The following is a 27221-nucleotide window of genomic DNA, read 5'->3' as shown; positions in this document are numbered from 1 at the left end:
CTTCTGCCTCAGCTTCCTGAGTAGCTAGGACTACAGGCACGCACCACTGTGTCCAGCTAATTAACTTTTATTTTTTTGAAATGGGACCTTGCTCTGTTGCCAGACTAGTCTCGAACTCCTGGGCTCAAGCAATTCTCCTGCCTTAGCCTCCCAAAGTGTTAGGATTACAGGCAGGAGCCACTGCATCCAGTTGAAAAAATTCTTAATATGGTCTGTTTAATCAATATGTTCTCTGAATCTGAAAGAGAACATTCTTCTAAAATGCTCTGTAAAGTTTAGTGTTTCTAAAACTCTATTCAGTGTTATTTTTCTTTTGTCTAGCCCTTGCCCTTTCTTGTGAAAGGAAGAACAGTTTTTCTCTTTTCTTCCACCCTCCACATGATTCAGTTGAGGTGAATCAGCCATACCTCTTTTCCCTTCCTGGTTCTCTCTGACCAAGACTACTTGCTATGAGACCCATCTTGGGAGCCTGTGATGGATAATGCTTAGAAGTGACTGAGATGATACTAACATCACTCCTCCAGCTAGACACTTGGCGGGATGAACTGAACCCTGCAGCAGTGCCCATGATCTCTCTACTCCATAACCTTCTCCAGGATTGTCAGACTTCACACAATGCATTGCACCTGCAGGGTGTTCTCAGCGGTCAATATTAGGAGGACTAAGCTGTCAGGCTGAGTGAGGGCACATGGCCATGTACCTTTCAGGGATTTGAAAGGAAATGACCCTCCGCCACCTCTTGGAATGGTCCTCCATCTGCCTATACTTACGTCTCTGCCTGTGGAACCACCATCTTCTGAGGAGATGGCCTGGTGCTCAAGAGTGGTCATTCTTGAGGGAGGAAATGGGAGGCATCAAGTAGGGTTGAGCCTAACGACAGACAAGATCCTGCTGGGTCAGGTCTATGACCAGAGGACTTTCTTTCTCTGGCATTCAAGACATTTTGTCCTACAATAAAAATAGTAATAGCAGGCCAGGCACAGTGGCTCATGCCTGTAATCCCAGCACTTTGGGAGGCCAAGGCAGCTATATCACCTGAGGTCAGGAGTTCGAGACCAGTATGACTAAGATGGTGAAACCCCATCTCTACTAAAAATACAAAAATTAACCAGGTATGGTGGCGGGTGCCTGTAATCCCAGCTACTCGGGAGGCTGAGGCAGGAGAGTCACTTAAACCCAGGAGGCAGAGGTTGCAGTGAGCTGAGATCATGCCACTGCACTCCAGCCTGGCAACAGAGCAAAACACAGTCTCAAAAAAAAAAAGAAAAAAAGAAAGAAATAGTTCCTACTCTGATCCAAGCCGTGTTCTAAGTTCTTTACATACCTAGTAAACTCAAGCCTCATCTCTAACACTAAAGGGAGATTTATGAGAGAAACCTCAAGTCTATAATCTAACCCAAGAATCACTTGAAAAACAATCCAACTGTTTATTTTTTAATTTCATTTTTATTTTTTTAATTTTATTTTTTAATTTTGTTTTGTTTGTTTTGAGATGAAGTCTTGCTCTGTAGCCCAGGCTGGAGTACGGGGGCATGATCTCCGCTCACCACAAACTCCGCCAACTGGGTTCAAGCAATTCTTCTGCCTCAGCCTCCGGAGTAGCTGGGATTACAGACGTGCGCCACTGCACCTAGCTAATTTTTTGTATTTTTAGTAGACATGGGGTTTCACCATGTTGGCCAGGCTGGTCTTGAACTCCTGACCTCAGGTAATCCACCCACGGCCTCCCAAAGTGCTAGGATTACAGGCATGAGCCACCGCTGCGACCCCAATTTTGTTTCTTAAATTCTGAATAAAAGTATGCAGGCTCTCTGGGTTGCTTTCATCAGTATTTTTACAGGACATTCATGTCCAAACCAGCTCCACAGTTAGCACAGTCCTGACTGGTTGAATGTGGACTCAGCGCAGCCCTAGATGCCTCCCCATACCTCTCTTTACCCTGCACACCTTTACCATTCTCATTGTACCTACCTACATTCAGCTCTGTTTGCCACTATAGTGGAACATCTGTTATCTCTGATTTATATGGTGATGTAATTTATTTTTTAAAAATTTTAAAAATTATTGATTTATTTCACCCAGGTTGTGGCATGAGCTCAGCTCACTGCAATCTCTGCCTCCTGTATTCAAGCAGTTCTCCTGCCTCGGGCTCCATCGTACCTGGGATTACAGGTGCCACCACCATGCCTGGCTAATTTTTGTATTTTTAGTAGAGATGGGGTTTTGCCACATTGGCCAGTCTGGCCTTGAACTCCTGACCTCAGGTGATCCACCCGCTTCGGCCTCCCAAAATGCTGGTATTACAGGCGTGAGCCACTGTCCCGGGCCATGATGATGTAATTTAGGTAAAGCAGAATATTATCAAAAACATCTCAACAATCCCAGACAGTAACTGCAAAATGTAACCACAGCATGCATGTCTGATATTTCATTGCTAAAAAAATTTTCTTCTTCCTCGTACTTGGATGATATTATAAATCCCTCCTCTAATGCTTTAGAATGCCTCCTTAAAGCCCTTCTTCATACAGTTCAAATAAAGATATAACAGTATACTCCAGGAAGTCATCTGTCCCTTATAACCAGCAGTCTAGATGTCATTTTCAACTCAGCTGGTGTTCTTCATCTACGGGACTGTTTAACATTTGGCTGAATGAAAGCAGTTATATGTTTGAGAAATGAAACATCCATTTCCTTCCTCTGACTGGGTAGCAATAGCTAACTTCCAACAAGTCCCTTCTGTTCTGTACCCCTTTGTCCTTAACAGCATGAGTTTCTCTGTGTGCTTCTGTGCCCCTTCATGCATACAATCTTAGATTTCTGGATGTCTACGCACACAGAGCTGTTCCTCTTAGTAAGCAATACTAATTTGCCTGCTTCTTTTCAAGAGGCAATACCATTCCATCATTGTATCAGTTAAGATATGTTTGATACCAATTAATGGGAAATCTAACTCAAACTAGGGTAAACAATAAAAATGATCTACTTGTTCATATAAAATAAAATCAAGAATTAGTCTGAGCCCTAGGCAAGGCTCGATCTAGCAGCTCAGCAATAAAACCTTCAGCTGCTTTTTTTGTTTTATCCTAAAGTGTTAAAAATGTCTTTTGACTGCTTCCAGTGACTGTGTTCACAACTAGCAGTATGGTAGAATTCTTCTGTGGATTTATGGTAAAAAGAAAGAAGTTCTTTCCCTAGAGGCTTCAACACACTCTTCTGTCTCAATGTTCAGTTGGGTCACAAGCCCATCTCTAGGCAGTTTTGGCTAGTAGATGGTATATGCTGATTAACTTTGTCAAAAGACAAATTTACCATAATTGTAGTTTAAAGATCTATTTACGATTCTAAAGTCAAGGCAACACCTCATTCTATAAAATAGAATTAGTGCTCTGATGAGCTGTGTAGAGGGAGTTGGCATTGTAGGAAGAAAAGGGCTGAAGGAAGCAGAAAAAGAGAACAAAATGTAGATTTATCATTTCAAAGTTACTTTCCTGATAGAGTTAAAACAGAAGGGATGCTGGGCACTGTGGCTCTTGCCTGTAATCCCAGTATTTTGGGAGGCCAAAGCAGGTGGATCATGAGGTCAAGAGCTTGAGACCATCGTGGCCAATATGGTGAAACCCTGTCTCTACTAAAAATACAAAAATTAGTGGGTCGTGGTGGCACCCTCCTGTAGTCCCAGTTACTCGGGAGTCTGAGACAGCAGAATTGCTTTAACCCGGGAGGCAGAGGTTGGAGTGAGCCAAGACAGCCCCACTGCACTCCAGCCTGGTGACAGACCAAGACCATCTAAAACAAAACAAAACAAAACAACAACAGAACCCAGAAGGGACTTCTTTATTATGTACAGGTCAACTAGGCCCCTTCTGTAAATTGTTGCTGTAAACCTTCTGTTTTCAGAAAACTGCCTTGTTTCAGAGACTTTGCGCATAGCACAAGTGGCTCCATTCTCGTTGGGTCTGGTCTGTCAGGGCCTTTAGAAGGAGCTCCATCAAAATAATAGCCTCCCCTAAAATTTGTTTAACAGCTTAAACTAATCAGGGCTCACCTCTGTAAATGGGGGTTAGATTGGCTTTTGCCAATCACAGAGGCTATACTGAGGATGATAATTTCACCAGGAGAAAAAAGGGCTTGGATTCATCAAACTGTCCTACAATGACATTTCCATCATAAATCTAATCCCACTAGTACTCAGGAAAGCTTGTGAAGTTTTATTTTCCAAGTTTTGGAAGCTCTGTTCCAAATGCATTTTGTATATTTCTTGTATTCTTTGCATTGGTGTGTACAGATATTCGAGGCCTTACACACTCCTTTTTTTTTTTTTTTTTTTTTTTCTCAGCTAAGCAATTATGTTTACTTCCTGCAGAAAGGGTACTCCCATCAGCAATCTTGCCACAGGAGTACCACAAACAAAGGAACGCAGACATTCATTTCTTATGCATTTGGGGTTGTCCTTACTGCTGTGTCTGATCTCCATTGGCTGCCTTAAGCACTCTTACTGGATCCCTTCTAAACTCTTTTCTTGTGTGAATGACTAGGTCCTGCACCAAGTGCTTTATGTGTTTATGCATTAGAATTTCCCAAAAAGCCTAGGTGCCATCAACTTCTTTTTGCAGAGGAAAACAAAAGTTAACTAATTTTCCTGGTGTCATATACTTAGTTAAGTGATGAACTCAAAATTTAAGCTGAGGCAGTCTGTCTTTAAAACCTGAAGTGTTATGGGCCACACCATAACACCTATCATCTCTCTGATGCACTGAGGCTTACCAGAAGTGCTAAGACATCAATACACACTATTTTAGTTATATTTTTTTTAAAAAAATGAAGAGATGGTTGCAAGTACCTGTGATCCCAGCTACTTGGGAGGCTGAGGCAGGAGAATCACTTGAATCCGGGAGGCGGAGGTTGCAGTGAGCCAAGAGTGCACCATTATTGTACTCCAGCCTGGGAGACAGAGTGAGACTGTCTAAAAAAAAAGAAGAAGAAGAGAATAAAAAAGTTATAACTTATCAATTGGGACTAATAATTCAGTGTTAGGAAATGATGGGGAAAATGGAACTCTTTTATTCCTAAATTCCTTTTCATCTTTTCTGTCACGGAGGGAGATCTTTGGTCTAAAAGGGTAGTCCAAATGGTAGCAATAGAAAATAGATTTTGAAAATAGGTAAAGACATTATGGCAGAAAACCCAGCCACTTCCATGAGTTTATGTCCTCTTGCCCAGACAAATTAAACATTGGAAACTGAGAGAAGCTGTGACCGATTCAGCCTGCTGAAGCAATGACAGTGATCTATAACTATGGGAACTGCTCCTGGAGGCTAGGTATTGGCAAATGTAGTGGAAAAAAAACCAATACAAACTTCTAAAGATAAATAAATAAATATGCCAACTGAAGAGGTTGTTGTTGATTGTGGACAAGCTCTAAAGTAGCTCATTGAAAGCGAATTTATTAATACTTAGAAAAGCAGGATTTTCATGTAAAAATGGCCAGGCAATATGGCTGACACCTGTAATCCCAGCACTTTGGGAGGCCAAGGCAGATGGATCACAAGGTCAGGAGATTGAGACCATCCTGGCCAACATGGTGAAACCCTGTCTCTACTAAAAACACAAAATTTAGCTGAGTGTGGTGGTGCACACCTGTAGTCCCAGCTACTCAAGAGGGTGAGGCAGAAGAATCACTTGAACCTGGAAGGCTGAGGTTGCAGTGAGCCGAGATCGAGCCACAGCACTCCAGCCTGGCTACGGAGTGAGACTTCATCTCAAAAAAAAAAAAAAAGAAATGCAGACAGTGTCCAACCCCTTGTTGCCATTTTTATACAAAAGGTAATATTCTCCACCTAATGATTTGCACCTTGCTTTTTTGTTTTTGTTGGTTTATTGTTGCAATATTATATTTTGGAGATATTTCCCTCTGATATATAGGCAGTATCTGCATTTTTCTCCCAGCCTCCTAGAATTCCATTGTATGGATATACATATTTTAATCAATCTCCTATTGACCGATACTTTTGTATACTCTCAATTTTATAAACCAAGCCACAATGAATACCTTTGCATATATGTGATTTTACAAATATTCAAGTACGTCTTTAGAAATACTTAGAAATTATACTTTAGGCCAGGCGCGGTGGCTCAAGCCTGTAATCCCAGCACTTTGGGAGGCCGAGACGGGTGGATCACAAGGTCAAGAGATCGAGACCATCCTGGTCAACATGGTGAAACCCTGTCTCTACTAAAAATACAAAAAATTAGCTGGGCATGGTGGCGCGTAACTGTAATCCCAGCTACTCAGGAGGCTGAGGCAGGAGAATTGCCTGAACCCAGGAGGCGGAGGTTGTGGTGAGCCGAGATCACGCCATTGCACTCCAGCCTGGGTAACGAGAGCGAAACTCAGTCTCAAAAACAAAAAAAAACAAAAAAAAAAACAAAAGAAATTATACTTTAGAAGTACAGCTTCCCAGAAATGGTAAGATGTATTAAAAGGATGTATGCATCTGTAGTTTTAAAAGTTAATACCAAATAAACTTCCATAGATATGGTACTAATTTATAATTTCACTACAAATGTATGATATTGCCTGTATACCCATATCCTTATCAATACAGATTTTTACCAAACTAGGGAACTTTTGAAAAAATAATAGGTAAACATAGTATTTCAGTGAGTTTTAATTTGCATTTATTTATTTTTTGTGAGACAGGGTATCACTTTGCTGCCCTAGAGTACAGTGATGCAAGCACAGCTCACTGCAGCCTCGACCTCCTGGGCTCAAGCAATCCTCCCATCTCAGCCTCTCGAGTAGCTGGGATTATAGGCATGCACCACCATGCTGAGCTGAGTTTTTAATTTTCTTTTTTGGTGAGACTGAGTCTTGCTCTTGTACCCCAGCCTGGAGTGCAGTGGCACAGTCTTGGCTCACTGCAACCTCCACCTCCAGGTTCAAGCAGTTCTCCTGCCTCAGCTTCCCAAGTAGCTGGGATTACAGGTGTCTGCCACTACATGTGGCTAATGTTTGTATTTTTAGAAGAAGCGGGATTTCACCATGTTGGTCAGGCTGGTGTCGAACTCCTGAACTCAGGTGATCCACCCACCTTGGCCTCCCAAAGTGCTGTGATTACACGCATAAGCCACTGCCCTGGGCCAGAGTTTTAAATTTTCTGTAGAGACAGGTCTCACTGTGTTGCCCAGGCTGGTCTTCAACTCCTGAACTCAAGGATCCTCCTAGCCTCTGCCTCTCAAAGTGTTGGGATTAAAGGCATAAGTCACCACACTCAGCCTTACTTTGCATTTATTTTATCATCTTTGAGTTTAAGAACCAGTAGAATTTTCTTTCCTATGAACTGTCTGTTCATATTCCTTGTCCATTTATTTATTTTTGTTGTGTTATCCATCTTTGCAGGTCAATTTTATTTATTAGAGAAGTTAACTTGTTAGTAGTGACATTTAGTTTTCTTCAATTTGTTGTGTGTATTTTGATTTTGATTATGGTATCTTTTATTATGCAGAAGTTAATATTTTAGTGGAATAAGATATAACAATTTCTTTTTGGCTTCTGGATTTTGAGTTATGTTTGGAAAAGCAATTGTTTTCGAAATTATGAAATAAAACATTTGTTCTATTACTTTTAGAGTTTAATTTTGACATTTAACATTTTGATTTATATAGATTTATTTCCTGATGGATGAAGTGATAAATGAATCTAACCTTTTTCCTTCATAGAAGGCTACCCATTTTTTTTTTAACATCAGTTATTGGAAGGTCTGCCTTTTTCTCATTTGAGAGACTGTCCTTATTATATACTCAGTTTCTCTTTTGCAGGTCTATTTTTGTGCATTCTATTTGTTTAATTTGTCTTTCTGTTTATTCAGGCACAATTGCTATATTGTTTTATTTATGAAGGCAATATAACATGTTTTATTAATAACATCTGGTAAAGCTACTTCTCTCTCATTTTTTATTTTTATTTTTCAGAAATTTTTTTTTACAGCTGTCTAGAATTTCCTTGTTTGGATATACTTAATTTGTTTAACCATTCCCTTATTGATGCACACTTGTTTATAGTCATTGAATTTTACAAACAATGCTGCATTTATGTGATTTTACAAATTCAAAATTTTAAATAAATGATAATAAAATAAACACCTAAAATGGTTTGTTTATTTTTCCATGTGGGATTTAGATTCACCTTGAAGAGTTAAAAAAATATTGTGTATTACAGAGATTTCTCTAAGTTTATAAATTAACTTATGGAGAACTGACATTTGTGATGTTGACCTTTTGTTAAAGAAAAATCTGAGGCACAATACAATTTTATTTTACTTTATTTATATATTTTATTAAGATAGGCTTTTGCTCTGTCACCCAGGCTGGAGTGCAATGGTGATCAAAGCTTATAGCAGCCTCAAACTCCTGGGCTCAAGCAATCCTCCCACTTCGTCCTCCTGAGAATCTGACACTACAGGTGCACACCACCAAGACAGGTAAAATATTTAAAGAGTTTATTTGAGTTAGAAGCAATTTATGAATTAGGGAACACTAGACCAAAATAAGGTTGAGTGTTCTGATAACAAATTGTCAGGGGCAACAATTTTCAGGGTAAATGTGGAAGCAAAATAAATTATTTGATTGTTTTCAATTATACAATTGCCTTATTTGTTCTATCATGTGGGAAGGTCCTCAGTTATATAATTATTAATTTGTTGGCTACTTCTAATTGATTGAGCTTAAATTCTGTTTTTGCTTAATAGACATTTATAAGAAATAGCTCAATTTAAATTTTGCTTATGTTTTCAAATCAAGCTAAGTTGAGACACTTAGAGGCCTAATTGGTTTTGTCTGCTCAGTAATTCTTCTGGTTTGGTCACCATTTTAATTTAACACATTTTAATCCCAAAACAGGGAATACCTTTCCATTTAAGTTACTTTTGTCTATGTCCTTCATGAGTGTTTCCTTCTTATGAGACATAAACATTTTTAATCAAGTTTATTCCTAAGTATTTTATTATTTTTCTTGATATTTAAGTAGAATGTTTCTTTCTTTGTATCTTCTAAGTGGTAGTTGTTTATATATGAAAAGCAACTGGTTTTTACATTTTACTTAGGTACTCAGCTTATTATTAAATTCTTTTACGTTTTTAGTTTTCCAATCTATCCTCTTGGGATTCCTAAGAATTCAATTATATCATCAGTAAACGGTGATAGTTCCTTCTTCTCTGCAATGTTTATACTTCTCATTTTTTCTTTTTTTATTTCATTTTTTAAAATTTTTCTTTGCATGTCCTTGAATTAACTATGCCTCTCATTTTTTAATCTAATTGAATTGGTGGTACTTCCAGAACAATGTTAAATAATGGTGGTTAAGGACAACCTAATGAATGGAGACACTTGGGACAATTCCTCTTTAAGAGCAGTGATAGGTTTAAGGGTGAAGATAAATTTGCCTTATCTGTTCATGTTTATTCCCATCTATTCATATTATTCATATTATCTGATTCCTATTTTAGTATGTTTTATCAAGAATGAATGTGAAATTTTATAGAAATGTATTTTAATGACTATAGGAATATTTATATGAATTTTGTCCTTAGGTCTAATTATATGGATAATTATATTAGTAAATTTTATAATATTAAAATATTCTTGCATTTGTATAATAAACTTCTTTTGGAGACAATTTCTTTTTCTTTGCTGATGGGATGAATTCCAGTTTTTAACATTTTATTTTGGATTTTTATATTACCATTCATTAGTGGAATGAATTTGTAGTCCCTTCCCTTTTTTTCTTTTCTTTTTTTTTATCTTGTCTAGTTCTTATTTTAATTTTGCTTTCTCAAAAATAATTAGAAAGTTTTCCTTCTTATTCTATGTAGTAGCATTTATTTATTCATTCTTTAACATTTTGGTGGAACCATCTGAGTCTTGTGCTTTTTGTGGGGGAGTTAGTTTGTTTTTGTTTTTTGAGATGGAGTTTCATTCTTGTTGCCCAGGCTGGAGTGCGATGGCATGATCTGGGCTCACATCATCCTCTGCCTCCCAAGTAGCTGGGATTACAGGCATGTGCCACCATGCCCGGCTAATTTTGTATTTTTAGTCAGGCTGGTCTCCCACTTTCAACCTCAGGTAATCCGCCCACCTCCGACTCCCAAAGTGCTGGGATTACAGGTGTGAGCCGCATGACTGGCTGAGAATTAGTTTTTTTAACTTTATTTCCTTCTGAAATCATTTTTACTTTCTGAAATTTATTGATTTTTTTTTTGAGGCCAGTATTTAGTCAATTTTCTTGAAAGTTTCATGAGCTTTGTAAAGGAAAATGTATTCTCTGTTTTCAGCAGTGTTAAAATATAATATTTATATATACCTTATTGTTATTTAGACCTTTGTACTTCTGTTTGTCCATTTGATCTCTTATGTAGTGAGAGAGTAAAATTAAAAGTTACTAATAGTTGTTTCTATTTCTCCTGCATCTTCTATGCTTTTTGGTACATATATATTGATGCTGTGTTATTTGGTTCATAATGGTTTTTAAATTCTAAAATTATAGACTATATATATGTTTTTAATATATATGTTATATATATGTGTATATATATATACACACACACACACACACACAGAGACAGAGAGAGAGAGAGAGAGACAGAGAGAGAGAAATGCATTAGTTGTATGTGTACAGTTTGATGAATTATTTCAAAATGCACACACCTGAGTAACCACCATCAAAATAAATAATAGAATATTACCAGACAGTGCTTGGCTTTTCAAATTATTCCCCCCCCCGCCACCTTCTTTTTTTCCACATTAAGGTTTAGTAATTTTACTGAGTAGAATATGTCTCAGTGTTTTGGGTCAATATTCTCTGGCACATGGTGCATTCTTAAAATGTTACATCAGGAAAGTTATCTTTTATATTGGCCTTATTATTCTGTTCTTTTACTTTTGGAAATAGAATTATATATGGGTTGGATCTCTTGCTGTCTTCTTTTTCTGTTTCTAAATTTGTTTTATAGAGGGCAGGGTCTGTGTTGCCCAGGCTGGTCTTGAACTTCTGGGTTCAAGTGATCCTCCTGCCCCTACCTCCCAAAGTGCTGAATTACAGGCATCAGCCACCTCACCTTCTCGTCAGCAAGAAGACAGCTCTTGCTGTCTTCTATATTATTTTTTTCTGATTTATTTTCGTTCTTTGTTTCCATCTTATTCTGCTCATTATTTTCCATTTCTGTCTTCTTTGCCTGTTGCTGTGTTTTCTATATATTCTTTAACACTATGCTTTTCTTTTGATTTTGCCTTTGCTTCCATTATATATTTTCTTCTACTTATTTTCTGACATTGGTCAGATTATATTTCTTTTTCATCTGTTGTTTTTGTCATTTCTTTTTTCAGTTTTTCATTTTTTCCTTAAGACTTTCTTTCATTAAGGAATTAATTCATTAAGTTTTCAGTATAATTCATGGTAAAATATATGATAATTTTAATCTACAGTTGATTTTTTGTTGTAAATTCTCTTAGTTTCTAAGTTTTGCTGCCATTTTCCTCCTCTGTATCTTAACAGTATCTTCATATCATTCCTTTGCTGGTTTATTTTTAATTCATACATTATTGACTTAATGAGATTTTACCTGGATCTGCCGTGTACATTTGAGTATGTGAGGAGGGGCATGCATGTCGCTGCAGGTCGGCTGGTTATCACAGCACTGAGATTCTGTGATGCACTACTGCTGTGACTTTGGTAACAACTCAATTCCAGAATTCAATGCTAGCACAGGAAATTATGTTACATTTTTATGGGGGCAGAAAACTGAAAATTCTTTTGTTCTTCTTTCCTTGGCTTTCTTAGCACAGCGCTTTGTGGTATGGAAAAACATGTTTGGTCTCTGTGTGCTGCCCATATAGATGTCTGTGTGTGCACATGCATTTCACCATGTAATAGCAGGGCAGAAAAGGCAGTAGAGCTATGCCAGTATTTGGCTGGTTATTTCCTTCTAACCAATTTTAAAGTAGCCGATAGACTTTTGGTTGTGGTTAAAAGGTCATGGCGACAGAGTTAGTAACAGACAAATCTTTATTTCCCCTCCCCTCTTAGTTTATATCTCAATGGTTACAACACCTAAGATGGGCACACTCAGCTTTGAAGTTTTTGAAGTAACCTATAGTGCTCACACTTGGATAATTATATGTGGCTAGACGTGAATAAAAATACAGAATAGACGGCTGTATTGATTTTTTCACTAATTAGTGATAAAATGACTATATTTGATTTTTATGGAATAAACTATTTGAGTGATCAGATTTAAACGTGTCACTGCCTTTAGTTGTGCATTTTATACTGTAATCACAGAATCCAGGGTTCCAATTCAACTTTTTTCTCATTAAATTTCACAAGGGGGTGTGTGCGATAGCTCATGCCTGTAATCCCAGCACTTTGTGAGGCAGAGGTGGGTGGATCACCTGAGGTCAGGAGTTCAAGACCAGCCAGGCCAATAGAGTGAAACTCTGTCTCTACTAAAAATACAAAAAATTAGGCATGATGGCTGGCATCTGTAATCCCAGCTTCTCAGGAGTGTGAGGCAGGAGAATTGCTTGAACCTGGGAGCGGAGGTTGCAGTGAGCCGAGATGGCGCCATTGCATTCCAGCCTGGGCAACAAGAGTGAGACTCCATCTCAGACAGACAAACAAATAAAATTTCACATGGAAGCCAAAAGAAAATTATCTACTTACTTAAAACAATAGCTTTTCAAATTTAAGAATTTTTTTTAACTAATGCATTATATAAGTATTTTCACCTGAGATTATGTTAACTATAAAACATTGTACTAAGTGGCTTAGGACCCTACATATTAAAATGTAGGGTCTCTTCCTGAGCTCATAATTTACTAGGGATGATAAACACATCTAAAAATTATTTGGATGAACTGTAGGCATGAATAAATGAGAAATTAATTCTGACTAGAGAATCAGAGAGGATGTTTGTTCTCTGGGGGAACTGGGATAGGGAAGGGTAGGTATTGTACAGTAGACTTATGGGAAAAGGTCTCTAAAATGATTTTTGAGCTTGGGGTCTGCCAGAGGTCTGGTGAACATATATATAGCGTGTCCAGAAAGACTTGAGACAGAAGTTTGTAGCATGTGAGACATTCTGATAAATAAACTCAGAAGTTTTGAACTTTAAAGCATCATAGTGCTCATTAAGATCATTTTGCAAATGAAGAAACTAAAGGCAAGAGGAATTAATTAATTTTCCTGATGTCCCAGAGTTATTGGAGACCATGCTGAGACTCAAACCATGGACCCCTGTTTCTTGGTTCAGTGCTTTATCCAGTCCATGTACTCCCTCTAGAAGACAAGGATCAACCTGAAGAAGTCTTTGAATGCCAGGATGGTCTGGGAAGATTAGGTCTATAATTTGAATATATTAGAGAAAAGAGGAGGTGGAAGCAAGATCAGTTAGGCAAAATCTGGGTTATAAGGAAAGCACATCTCAATTCCATTTCAAGCTCTCACAATGCCCTGGGTAGCTAGAATGTTTCCTAGAATGTTTATCCACCCTTTTATTTTAAGGCAATATATAGACATGCAGGAAAATAGAAGTGTTTATGGCTGTGATTGCTCTGTGGGAGCACTGGCATGAATAACAGAATCAAGACCTGCATATCTAATGTGGTGGTGCAGCTTTGCCCTCTTGTCACCCTAGCCATATTACATATATTGCTTCTACTCTTTGGGCACTTGTCTAAAAGGTCACTCCTCCTGAGGTCACTCTTCACAAAGGAAATAGGATTCTAAAGCAAATTAGTACTTTATGCAGACATAAAATCAACACATGTAATTTAATGATCAGATTGAAACTCATTGCTACGGATTTCATTCAATGTCAGCACATAAGTACAGCCTTTCATATTTTATCACTTTTCCTCTTCTTTAAAAGCTGATTATATTTCAAGTTCATCTTTTGTCTAAGTAATCAATTCTCAGGAAAACTGGCTGTCAAGCCTACAGCTTGAAGAAAATAAAAAGAGAAGAATATCAATAAGCTTCCTGCTGCTTTGCCCTTTATAAATGGTCAAATTTATGCCTTGTATGCCTTTTACTTATTTTCTGAAGCTAAGCAGTCAGCCTTCAGTGGGAAAAAACGCCCAGGAACCATCCACTTTAAAGATCTTGGCATTTCCTCCGGGACCAGTTAATTAGCTTCTTGGGTTTTCTCATTTGAATTAAAGACAAATTAGAATAAAGAATTATTACATTAATGGCATTATATTTCTGACTTTAAGTCTTGCTTGATATGATCAACTTCAAGTCTAGCAGCCAGAATGCAGGATGCACAATTAAGACAATAGAGCGATTATGAGAAGTATAATTACTTCATAATTGGGTTTTTATATTCACTACTAATTACCATGTACCACAGTGGTTACAGTTCAAAAGTAATGAAAATAATGTCCATAGTTATGAGCTTTTCAATTTAATTCGTATGTAATTTTCTACTGGTTATAGCTCTGTGGTAATTCCAGCCATAGTGAATTTGGCGATAATTAAAATAACTTTGCATTACAATCAAACAATTACCTTTGGGAATTGATGCAAGCCCGTAATCAACTTGATTTTTTGTCCTGCTCTGAGTAAAAGCTTTTCAAGTGCGTTGAAACCTAGAAATTTACTTTTATTGAGAGATCAAAATTTTGAAGCTTCAGAGAGCATATGTTTTGCTACTCTGAAAGTAAACAAAATCGTTTTGAATTTTGAAGTTTGATAAGCGTGAAAATGTGAACTCTACTAAGAGATTGAGTTCCCAGTTAACTGAATAAAAGAAAATAGATGTTGAGACTACATTACCTTCATCCAGACAGTTTAAGACATTCAACACATAAATCAGATTGTTCCATGGCAGCTGCTTTCTATAGTAGATCAGTCATTGAAGAAAGTTATGGAAATGTGCATAATAAAAATTGAGACGGTTCAAGAAAATGTTATCTTTAAAGTCTTTAGAAAATTTCAATATACCTTTGACAAATATTCATATATATGAAGAAAATGATATTCTACTTTCAGAAGATAGGTTCTCAATAGAAAGAACAATGAAAGTCATATGGGGTCAGGCGCGGTGGCTCTTGCCTGTAATGCCAGCAGATTGGGATGCTAAGGCTGGTAGATCACCTTGAGGTCAGGAGTTTGAGACCAGCCTGGCCAACATTGTGAAACCCCATCTCTACTAAAAATACAAAAATTAGCCTGGTGTAGCATTGCACACCTGTAATTCCAGCTATTCAGGAGGCTGAGACAGGAGAATCACTTGAACCCAGTAGGCGGAGGTTGCAGTAAGCTGAGATCGCACCACTGCACTCCAGACTAGGTGACAAGAGTGAAACTCTTTCTCAAAAAACAAAAAAAAAAAAGAGAAAGTCATATGATTATTTCTCTCTAGTTTTCATGTTATGCCCTCCATTTCCTTAAAATCTATGTCACCTTGGGAGGCCGAGGCGGGTGGATCATGAGGTCAAGAGATCGAGACCATCCTGGTCAACATGGTGAAACCCCGTCTCTACTAAAGATACAAAAAATTAGCTGGGCATGGTGGCACGTGCCTGTAATCCCAGCTACTCAGGAGGCTGAGGCAGGAGAATTGCCTGAACCCAGGAGGCGGAGGTTGCGGTGAGCCGAGATGGCGCCATTGCACTCCAGCCTGGGTAACAAGAGCGAAACTCCGTCTCAAAAAAAAAAAAAAAAAAAAAAAAAAAAAAAAAAAAAAAAAAAATCTATGTCACCTTGAATAAGTATTTTAGTTTTTCACATCTGAGTCTATTTTTATACATAATAGGATAATCGCACTGCTTATGTCCAGAAGTAAACCCAAAAAATAGTAGATAGTTTAGAAGACTATTATGTTTGCACTAGAACATAAATGAAAGATTACAGTATTGGGTCCCCGACAATGCAGCAGCAAGTGTCAATCACCGTACTTAATGTCAATCTTATGGTTCATAGCTTAGTAGCACCACTTTGGGATTAGGTCAAAGGGCTTGATTTACATTTTAAAAGGATTTGAAACAAACAAAGGATATGTGAGCAAGACTGTACAGGCCTACACATCCTAAAATGTTTATCTGCCCTTTATAAACAATGTTTGCTGATTCTGGCTGTCTAGGCTTATAAAACTTTCTAGAACCCTTGAATGAGAAATACTAAGTTAGCCGGGTGCAGTGCCTCATGCCTGTAATCCCAGTACTTTGGGAGGCTGAGGATCAGCCTGACTAATATGGTGAAACCCCGTCTAAGTAAGTAAGAAAGAAAGAAAGAAAGAAAAAATGGAAGAAAGAAAGAAAGGAGGGAGGGAGGGAAGGAAGAAAGGAAGGGAGAAAAGGAGAAAGAAAAAAGAAAAGAAATACTAAGCTATATATCTTTCTTATTATTATTAAGGTCTATACAATAAAGCACTTTTCTGTCCTTCAACCTATTGATATTTGCAGTCAGGATTATAGCCACTTAGGCCTCAAGGATGGCATGTTTTGTCACATTATAAAGAAGCTCATTGCACAGCAAATGTTTTGAGACATAGGACACTCATCACATTGTATCATTCATGTAGTTTAAAGCTATAAGATTTGTTCATGTACTTTTGTCATGGCTTAACTGCGTCCCCCAAAAAGAATGTTTTAGAAACTTAATCCCCAGTGCCATAGTGTATTTGGAGGTGGGGCCTAATGAGGAGGGCTTCACCCTTATGAATAGAAAAATGCATTATTGAGGGAATGGGTCATTATAAAATGGCAAGTTTGGTCCATTTTTTCCCTCTCCCTTACTTTCTGACCTTCCACCATGGAATGACACAGTAAGAAGGCTGTCACTAGATGCTAGCACCTGGATTTTGGACTCATCACTCTCCAGAACTGTGAAGAAATAAATTTCTGTTCTTAATAAATATCCAGTCTTAGGTATTAATATTTTATTATAGCGGCACAAAATAAGACAATGCTGAGACTAGAACAATGCTCAACATTTGAGTAGTCAAGTACTGGAGCGTCAGTTTGGCCAAGGGTAAAAAAAGTGCATAATATCAGAGGGTCTAATTTAAATATGAGCTTTGGCCAGGCGAGGTGACTCACACCTATAATCCCAGCACTTAGGGAGGCTGAGGAGGGCGAATCACCTGAGGTCAGGAGTTTGAGATCAGCCTGACCAACACGAAGAAACCCCATCTCTGCTAAAAATACAAAATTAGCCAGGCGTGGTGGAGCATGCCTGAAATCCCAGCTACTCGGGAGGCTGAGGTAGGAGAATCGCTTGAACCCGGTAGGCGGAGGTTGCATTGGGCAGGTATCACACCATTTCACTCCAGCCTGGGCAACAAGAATGAAACTCTATCTCAAAAAATAAAATAAAATAAAATAAAATAAAATAAAATAAAATAAAATAAAGTAAAATAAATAAAAGTGAGCTTTACTGCTTATCCATGTGTGACCTCAGCCAACATAGCCAGTTTCTCTTAGCTATAATTTTCACATTAGCTATATAGTCTAGTATCACATTCCAGGAATTTGTGATATTTAAACAAGAAATAGTTAAAACATCTTGCTCAGTTTCTAGTATGTAGACTCTCAAAAAATGTTAATGAGAGGGAGCTCTGATTCTGAGGTGAGAACAACGAATAAACATTCACAGATTCATGTTGGACCATAAAACAGTAATATCCATCTTGTATTACACAGTAAGGAATTGATTCCTTTTTTCATTCGGGTTAATCTTAACCATTTACCTTACATCCTTATTATTGACTAAACTTTTTCGACATGCCAAATTTTATAATTTCTATGTGGTTGCCTACATTCTGTACTAGAAGAATATTTATTTTAAAATGTTAATTATTATGTAAATGAGCTTTCTTATGTGGCATATCTGGTTTTTTTTTTTTTTTAGTACAATAAACATTTATTATCTCACAGTTTCTGTAGGTCAGGAATCTGGGAGCAGCCCCGCTGGGTGGGTCAGGCTTGGCGTCTCTCATGAAAGTCATATTATTGTTAACTGAGGAAAATCTATGTATTCATTTTATGAAACGAGTATTTAAGCAGACATATCAGTAGGTAATACAGGGTAACTGAATGTCTCAAGGAGAATCTATTCTAGATTTAAAAAAAATTTTTTTTGAGACAGAGTCTCGCTCTGTCGCCCAGGCTGGAGTGCGATGCCGAGGTCTTGGCTCACTACAATCTCTGCCTCCCAGGTTCAAGCAATTCGCCTGCCTCAGCCTCCCAAGTAGCTGGGTTTACAGGTGCCCGACACCACGCCAGGCTGATCTTTGTATTTTTAGTAGAGACGGGGTTTCACCATGTTTGCCAGGCTGGTCTCAAACTCCTGACCTCAAGTGATCCATCCGTCTCCCAAAGTGCTAGGATTACGGGCGTGAGCCACCATGCCCGGCCTGGAGTGTTTATGTATCATTCATATAAACAAGTTTTATGTATCATTCATACACACACACACACATATATACACATAAACATATACATACTTATATCACAATTTATTTAGTGTTATACATGATATATTTGAAGACAATCCCAAATGCAAATTTAAATATATTTTTATGATCCCTGCTACAGAAGCAATGTGCTCCCACTTTAAAAAATAAACTGGTTATTTATTTATTTATTTTTAAGACAGAGTCTTGCTCTATTGCCCAGGCTGGAGTCCAGTGGTACAATCATGGCTCACTGTGGCTTAGACCTCCAGGGCTCAATTAATCTTCCCACCTCAGCATCCTTAGTTGCTAGGACCACAGGCTCAGACCACCATGCCCAAATAACTTTTTATAGATAACTAAGCTCAGAAACTGAGGCTCCCTGCAGTTCTCTGACTTTCCTTTTCTATGGTGTGACACTCATCCTCATCTTTGCGTATGACTGTTAGAGCTCCAACCATCTGTATCTCCATTCTAAGCAGTAAGATTAAAAAAAAAAAAAAAAGAATGCAGTCATTCTCTTACAGGAGATTACCCAGAAGTCTCCACCCATTTCTGCAACCATCTTATGGATTAGAACTTAGTCACACAGCCATATCTAGGTGCAACTGAAGTGGGGAACCTCAGTCTTTTCCTAGATATCAATATGCCAAGATAAAAATAAGAGTTCTATTGCCAAAGAGAAAATGAGATAATAAACATTAAGAAGCTGCTAGCAATTACGGTTACAGTGCATTATGTAGTAGTATAATATCCAGCAAAATTTTTTAAAAATTTGTAAAGAAAATGATAGGCTCAAGGATGAAATGCAAATTACTTGTAAGAACATTAAAGTAACCAATCACCTTACAATTAACTCTGAGTATAAGCATTAGTCTCATTAAAATAATAAGCAACTCTTTTTTAAAATATCAGGAAACTGAAGCACAAAAAATTTAAATGTCGCATTGAATAAATGCTGGAGGTGGGATGGGAAATCTACAGTTTTTCATTTCCAAACTGATGTTGGCTTGGATATGCTCAAAGGATTTTTAGAAATGATGAATTATTGATGAATGTCACACTGTTGTTGACTTTTCTGATCAAGAGATTTAAAATTCAATTCTAGCTTGTACAAAAGCTTTGGAATTAATTGTAGACACCTGTCAATTTATTTGTTCTGTCCCTTGCTGGAGGAGATTATTGCTAAACCTCTGTTATTTGTGTTGCTATCACATTCTGCCCCCAACTGGGTTTTGGTGCTTGCTTATCAGAGCAGGCCTATAATCCCCCTACAGCCCAGCGGCAGAAAATATGGAATCAAATCACACTCAGGGAAATAGGAATTCTGAAATTTTAATGATACAACTGGTTTTGGAATTTTGAATTCCCTGGTTCATTAGTAAAAACCCTGCATTTGCTGCTACTATTTTAAAGCCTATGAATATTGGAAGAGATCAAATGCTTCACAGAAATATCAGTATTACCTACTAGGTAAATTATTTACAAAGTAATGAACAGTATTAAGACACAGAAAATGGAAAGAGAAAGAGGCTACTGAATAACAAAAAAGTCACAGTGGAAGTATTTTGCCAGTTTGCTTGGGACAAATTCAGAGAAAAGCACTTGGTAGGTAATTTTATGATGAGGACTGATGATCTGGACAATTCTTAGATGTTTGTTTCTACCAGTAAAACCTTCTACAATGAAGTCACATGATAGATGGATATCTAGTTGGGGACTGTAGCTACAGAGGGAGAGGGGTAGGAGACTGAGTTCAGTTCTGTCTTACAGCATTCACCCCCCATCCTCCCATTCAGCCTTCAGCTCCTTCTTGACTCTGTTTAATTGTCACGATTTCTGTTTTTAGGTGACATATTTCAGTTTTTCAATGAGAAATAAAATCTGTATTAGCTGCTTTGTTGGCAGATGTTGTTAGCCATTTGTTTCTATATACTGAGTACTTAAGTTGAAAATGTTGTTTCAGTTATTGGTTAGTGAAAGAGAAAGATAAAATGAGCTAGCTGTATGATATTTGGAAAATCTGCCAGAATCTGACGCCATGGAATGGCATAAAAAGCCAAAAATGTCTGCATATAGTGGCTTACACCTGTAATCCCAGCACTTTGGGAGGCCAAGGCGGGAGGATCACAAGGTCAGGATTTTGAGACCAGCCTGGCCATTATGGTGAAACCCCATCTCTACTAAAAATATAAAAATTAGCCAGGTGTGGTGGCGGGTGCCTGTAGTCCCAGCTTCTTGGGAGGCTGCAGCAGGAGAATCACTTGAACTTGGGAGGTGGAGGTTGCAGTGAGCCAAGATTGCACCACTGCACTCTAGCCTGAACAATAGAGTGAGACTCTGTCTCAAAAAAAAAAAAAAAAAAAAAGCCAAAAACTGGGAAAACTTCATGAGTAAACAGAAGTTCATTAATAACAATTTGACATACATGACATCAATAGATGAAAAAAAGACAAAAAACCTGACCTAAGAGGAAAAACAATTTGACCATTGTGTATTTTTCATGAACAGATACTTCATTTAGGAAAATTTGTACCATGGAACACTTATGTAATCCATGGTTATTATCAGTGTTTCTTAGTGCATTCATATGAGTCTCAGGAAGAGATGATGAGCCAACCATCAGAGGGAGAATATGAGCCAAATTTTGTGACTGACTTCCAGAGAGGGGAATTTGTTCATGCCTTCTGGGAAGGTTGGGATGGTTCAGAATGGAGAGAGAAGAACTCAGAAAGGAATTAAGCAGTAACTCCACCTCCTTGGTCTGCAGAAATTTCTTGTAGTTGCTGACCTCAGAGTAGTAGAGGGAGCAAATTTAGACTTAGAGCTGGGAGAAGCAAGTGTAAGGCTCAAAATGTTTAGATGGAAGATTGCTGGCCAAAGAGTTTGAGAGGGAAGAATGAATATTGTGGTATTGAGAGCACATCACAGAAAGTAAAGTCCTGGCCTCAGCATTTACACATTTGAGAGTTGAGAGGATTTCTGTGTCATTCATATAGTGAATGTTGTTGTGTAGTTAGTCTAGATTCCTTCTGTTATGTATTCTTACATGTAGATATGGCAACTGCCCCATGTAACACTACTCTTTGGCAATTGCCCGGCAGAGCTCAAATTCAGTGAAGCACTGGATTTAACAGCATATAACTCAGACTCTTGAGTAACATCCACACAATGATTATCAGCATTAAATATGAATAATTCTGAGTCTATAAACTCAGGTATATAAAAATATAATATTTCATTCAACTTGAGAGAAGTCTTGGTTGGTGATGACTTTATTGACTCATATACATACTTTTACATAAATTGGAACTCCCCAAATACATTTGATCTCAAACATCTATTTTTGTTTGTTTATATGGTAGTCAAAAATTTCCAGATATTTTTGTTATGTTTACATCTTGTTCTTCAAGATGATTTCGGTGGTTACTTAATGTTAGAGAATTTTTTTCCTGTGAACCAGCAGGTTTCATTTTAAAGTGAAAAATGAATTAAGAGGCTGGGTGTGGTGGCTGTGGCTCATACCTGTAATCCCAGCACTTTGGGAGGCTGAGGTGGGAGGATCACCTGAGGTTAGGAGTTCAAGACCAGCCTGGCCAACATGGTAAAACCTGGTATCTACAAAAATACAAAAATTAGCTGGGCGTGATGGTGGGTGCCTGTAACCCCAGCTACTCGGGAGGCTGAGGTGGAAGAATCACCTGAACCCTGGAGGCAGAGATTGCAGTGAGCCGAGATTCATTGCACCCCAGCCTGGGTGATAGAGCAAAATTCTGTCTTGAAAAAAAAAAAAAAAGAATGAAGTATGCTATTCTTGTTCACCTAGAATATACCAGAATGGGACTTGACTCATTTTCTTTGTTAACTTTACATTATTTCTTTGAATATTCTTTTTAGTGAAAACTCTACTCCAGTTAAGAGCTACATCTCTTTTGAGAATGTAAAATCTTAGATATGCAAAATGACATGTTAAAGGACATTTATCAAAATTCTTTATAATAACAGAGAATTAAAAATAAATGTTTTAATAAAATGTCATAAAACTCTTTATATTAATAAATAAAAATAACAAATGTTCATTAATTGAAGAGATAAAATATATGTAAATGATAGAATTTGCATATGAAAACACAGCAGTTTACATAATTAGCTAAATCTAGGTTTCATCAAAGAAAAATCTCAAAAACATAAGTTCGCATTATAAATTAAGCAAAATGAGATGTAGCACAAAACTACTTATGCAATTAAAAACACTATACTGTTTACGAATATTTATGTATATATGTGTATGTGTATATATGCACATATATGTGTGTATGTGTATTTAGAAAATGTATATACTTATATGTACATATGTATGCTTATATACACATACATGCATATGTTTAGAACATACATTAAATACCTAAAAATGTTTACCTGTGGGAAAAAAGAATAGAAATTGGGTTAAGCATGCAGGCATAAGGGAAAATTAATTCAGTAACAAATTAAATTAAATAGGGGCAATATAAATTAAATAGGGGCAAGCCTTTGCTCAAATGTTCCATTTCTCAATGAGGCTTACTCTGATCATTTTGACTCCTGATCTCCTTGTCTCGCATTTATTGTTCTTTTTCCCATAGATGTAATGTGATAGTAAATTAGAATTTTAGCAGAAAACAAAATACATCAGATAACTCAACAACAACAACAAAAAGAGTATAACTCAAGACGCTTTAATGAAGAAACTAGTTGCAGAGTTGCGGTCAAGGTTAAGGGCACTGACAAAAAATACAGAGATACTTAGAGACCTAAGGAAAGAGCAAGGGGAGGAAATTGTCAAGAAGGAGCCCAGAGAGACCAGGAGCCTTGGGAGAAGAAGACCCTCAGCAGGATGCAGGGACACAGCCTCCACCAGAGACATAGCCCCCAGCAGAAGGGAAATGAGAAAGAAGTAACCCAACTTCTAGCTCTCATTGGCCCAGCTTCATGAGAACCCAAATAACATAGGGCACAGAAAAGAGCAGGGAATGAATTTATGAATTTGAGGGTGGGATGTGGTGATTAATGTTGTGTGTCAACTTGAATGGGCTAAAAGATACCCAGATAGCTGGTACAACATTATTTCTGGATGTCTGTGAGGGTGTTTATGGAAGAGATTAGCATTTCAATCAGTGGACTGAGTAAAGATCTGCCCTTAGCCATGTAGAGGGGAACTGTCCAATCTGCTGAGGGCCTGTATATTAAAAAAAGGCAGAGGAATAGTGAATTCACTCTCTTCTGGAGCTGGGACTTCGATCTTCTCCAGTGCTCAGACATCAGAGCTCCAGATTCTCAGGTTCTGAGATGTACACGAGAGCCTCATTCCTACCTCCCAGTTCTTAGGCCTTTGGTTTTAAACTGAGATTTACATGATTGCTCCCCTGCTTCTCAGGCCTTTCATGCCTTCAGATTCAGACTGAATTATAGCACCAGGAAAACCAAACATTTTATGTTCTCACTCATAAGTGGGAGCTAAGCTATGAGGATGCAAAGGCATAAGTGTGAGACTATTTTGAAAAATAAATTATGCTTTTATATTAGTTACCTTACATTTTCTAAGTAATTTATTTTAAAAAATGAGCACTTCTATTTTACATATAATAAATACAGACCTGAAACCTTGATAAAATCTTCCACATATATATATGTTAAAAGCAAAAATGACAGGACCTAGAGCTTTGCTCTCCTCCCAAGTTGGCATTGCTGAGCCGACAACCAAGTGGAAGATGCCAGTGGAGAATTCAGTTGGCTACATTGTAAATAACTTTGCTTCCATTCTGTCTGTTGTAATTAAATGCTGCTTGTTATTCATAGAGTACAAGCTGGCTCCTATTGAACTCTTTTGCCAAAGAGATAAGAGGCAAATTAAAGGAAAATTTGAATTCACATTTTGTCACAAATAACTTCTGCTGTAATTTAACCCATGAGCTTATATTTCAGAATTTCTCTTAGATGATATAAAAAATAAGAGAGCACTACTGGAATGACATTTTTAGCAGCACTGAAACTTGATGTGATGTTTCATAATCTTATCAGATATGACAATGGATATCTCTTAAAGGAGCAATGGCCTGTTTCCTAGTTAAGAGTATATTCCATCTCACAGGGGAAATCACTTAACTGCAGTGTATTGTATTACACTTGTCCATTCAGCAAGCCTTATTGAGTACATTTTACTCTAGCACTGTCTAGTGTCAGTGTTATAGGCACTGAGTATACAGGAGGGAGCACATTAATATTACTTCCAGTTGTAAAGTTTACTATTGATTAATTAATTATTATTATTATTATTTGAGATGAAGTTTCACTCTTTTTGCCCAGGCTGGAGTGTGAAGGCATGATCTCGGCTCACTGCAACCTCAGCCTCCTGGGTTCAAGCAAATCTCCTGCCTCAGCTGCCCCAGTAGCTGGGATTACAAGCGTGTGCCACCACGCCCAGCTATTTTTATATTTTTAGTAGAGACGGGGTTTCTCCATGTTGGGCAGGCTGGTCTCGAACTCCCTGACCTCAGATCATCTGCCTGCCTCAGCCTCCCAAAGTGCTGGGATTACAGGCTTAAGCCACTGCTCCTGGCTACTTTCTTTTTAATCACATAAGTTTTATATGAAATTTTGATGAAAGTAAAATGGGAAAGATTTTTAAATAGCATTTGAATATAAACTTTGACATGAACTAATTTTACTAAAGTAAAATAGAAGGTGTCTCCTGCTTTTTTCCTAAGTTGAATAATATTTCTAGGAAGAATTTGAACCTGTCTGACTCTTAAAGTGTACGTACTACAAAATAACAGGAATGTAAAATTTAGGAGTCTATTTTAAATTTTTAATAATTTTGTTTCATTATATGTTTTCGAAAAATAAGTTATGGTGACATATTAGTACCTTCTCACACTGCTATAAAGATATTATCGAGACTGAGTAGTTTATAAAGAAATGAGGCTTAGTTGATTCGTACTTCCACATGGCTTGGGAGGCCTCAGGAAACTCACAATAAGATGGAAGGTGGAAGGTGAAGGAGAAACAAGCACCTTGTTCACAAGGTGGCAGGAGAGAGAGCCTGGGGGAAACTGCCACTTTTAAACCATCAGAGAACTCCCTCATGAGAACCCCCTTGCTATCACGATCATAACATGGGGGAACTGCCCTCATGATTCAATCACCTCCCACCAGGTCCCTCTCTCAATGTATAGGGATTACCATTCAAAATGAGATTTGGGTGGGGACTCAGAGCTGAACCGTAACAGGTGGGGAGTAAATGAACAAGCCATCATAAGCTTTATTAATAGTCAATGCTCTTCCAAAGGAATATTCATGCTAATAAATTAATGAATTGCAAGTTAATTCTAGATTTTAAGCTATATCTACTTTGTGCTAGACATCCTTCAATAGAGGAGATATTCTGGTTTACAAGACAGACAAAATTCCTGTCTTCATGGAACTTATTTTCTATTTGAAATATATGTGTATGGAGGCATTTATTTATAGGTAAAAAATAAAAAACCCCAAAGGCTATGGACTGAATTGTGTTTTCCTAAATGTATAGGTGAAATCTCTAACCCCTAGTATTTCAGAATGTGATTCCATTTGGAGATAGGGTCTTTAAAAAGGTAATTAAGTTAAAATGATGTCATTAGGGTAGCTAAAATCCCATATGACTTGTGTCATTAGAATAGGAGATTAGGACACAGATGCACACAGAGAAAAGACTATGTGAAGCCACAGAGAAAAGACAGCCATCTACAAGCCAAAGAGAGAGACCTCAAAAGAAATCAACCCTGCTACACCTCGATCTCGGGTCTTGGCTCACTGCAACCTCCCCCTCCTAGGTTCAAGTCATTCTCCTGCCTCAGCCTTTCAGGTAGCTGGGATTACAGGTGCTTGTAACCACACCTAGCTAATTTTTGTATTTTTAGTAGAGATCGGGTTTCACTATGTAAAACCAGCCAGATTGGTCTCGAACTCCTGACCTGAGGTGATCCACCCACCTCAACCTCCCGAAGTATTGGGATTACAGGCGTGAGCCACCTCACCTGGCCAAGAAGGATCTGATTTGAAGTGCAATGGGTGGTCACTGGAGGATGTGAGTTATTGAAGTGATATGGTTGAATACATAGTTTAAAAAGATAACACTGACTGCTAGGTAGGGAATGGATATAAAGGGAAAGAGGAACAAAAAGAGGCCACCATTGTTGTTCGGGCAAGAGATTTGTTGGCTTGGGAAGGCTGATTTTTGTATAGATGGAAAGGACTGGTTAGATCCAAAGTGTGTTTTCAAGGGAAAAAAAAGTTTTTATTGCCAGATTGTGATTGTGGTAGGAAGAGTAAGAGATCAATAATTTTGGGGTCTAGGAACTAGGTGAGACAGAAGGCACCAGAAGGAGCAGATTTTGGGGGAAAATTGAGAGTTCTGTTTTGCCTGTGTTATTTTGGAGATCTCAATTAGGCAGCTGAAAGTATAGGCCTGATTTATGGAGTGCATCTGGACTGGTGATATGAAGTTGGAAGTCACTGGAATAGAGGTAGTATATAAGCTGGGGATTGGAGAAATGTCTTGTTTCAGCAGGGGGCAGTCATTTGGAATGGTCAGTGTGGACAGGACTCAGCATAGGTCTTATTTTTTCAAAATAAATGATGCTTTTGATGTCTGTGCAGACATTAAGACTGATCTAGGTAGAAAGGGAGTGTTATGTGCATGGTGATCTGTTCCTAGGCCTTCAGTAAGATGCAGTAAAACACCCATTTTAAAAA

The sequence above is a fragment of the Saimiri boliviensis genome, chromosome 9 (assembly GCF_048565385.1).
Source record: "Saimiri boliviensis isolate mSaiBol1 chromosome 9, mSaiBol1.pri, whole genome shotgun sequence".
In the NCBI taxonomy this organism is placed as follows: Eukaryota; Metazoa; Chordata; class Mammalia; order Primates; family Cebidae; genus Saimiri; species Saimiri boliviensis.
The sequence above is the reverse complement of the archived record's forward strand: the minus strand, read 5'-3'. Positions refer to the sequence as shown.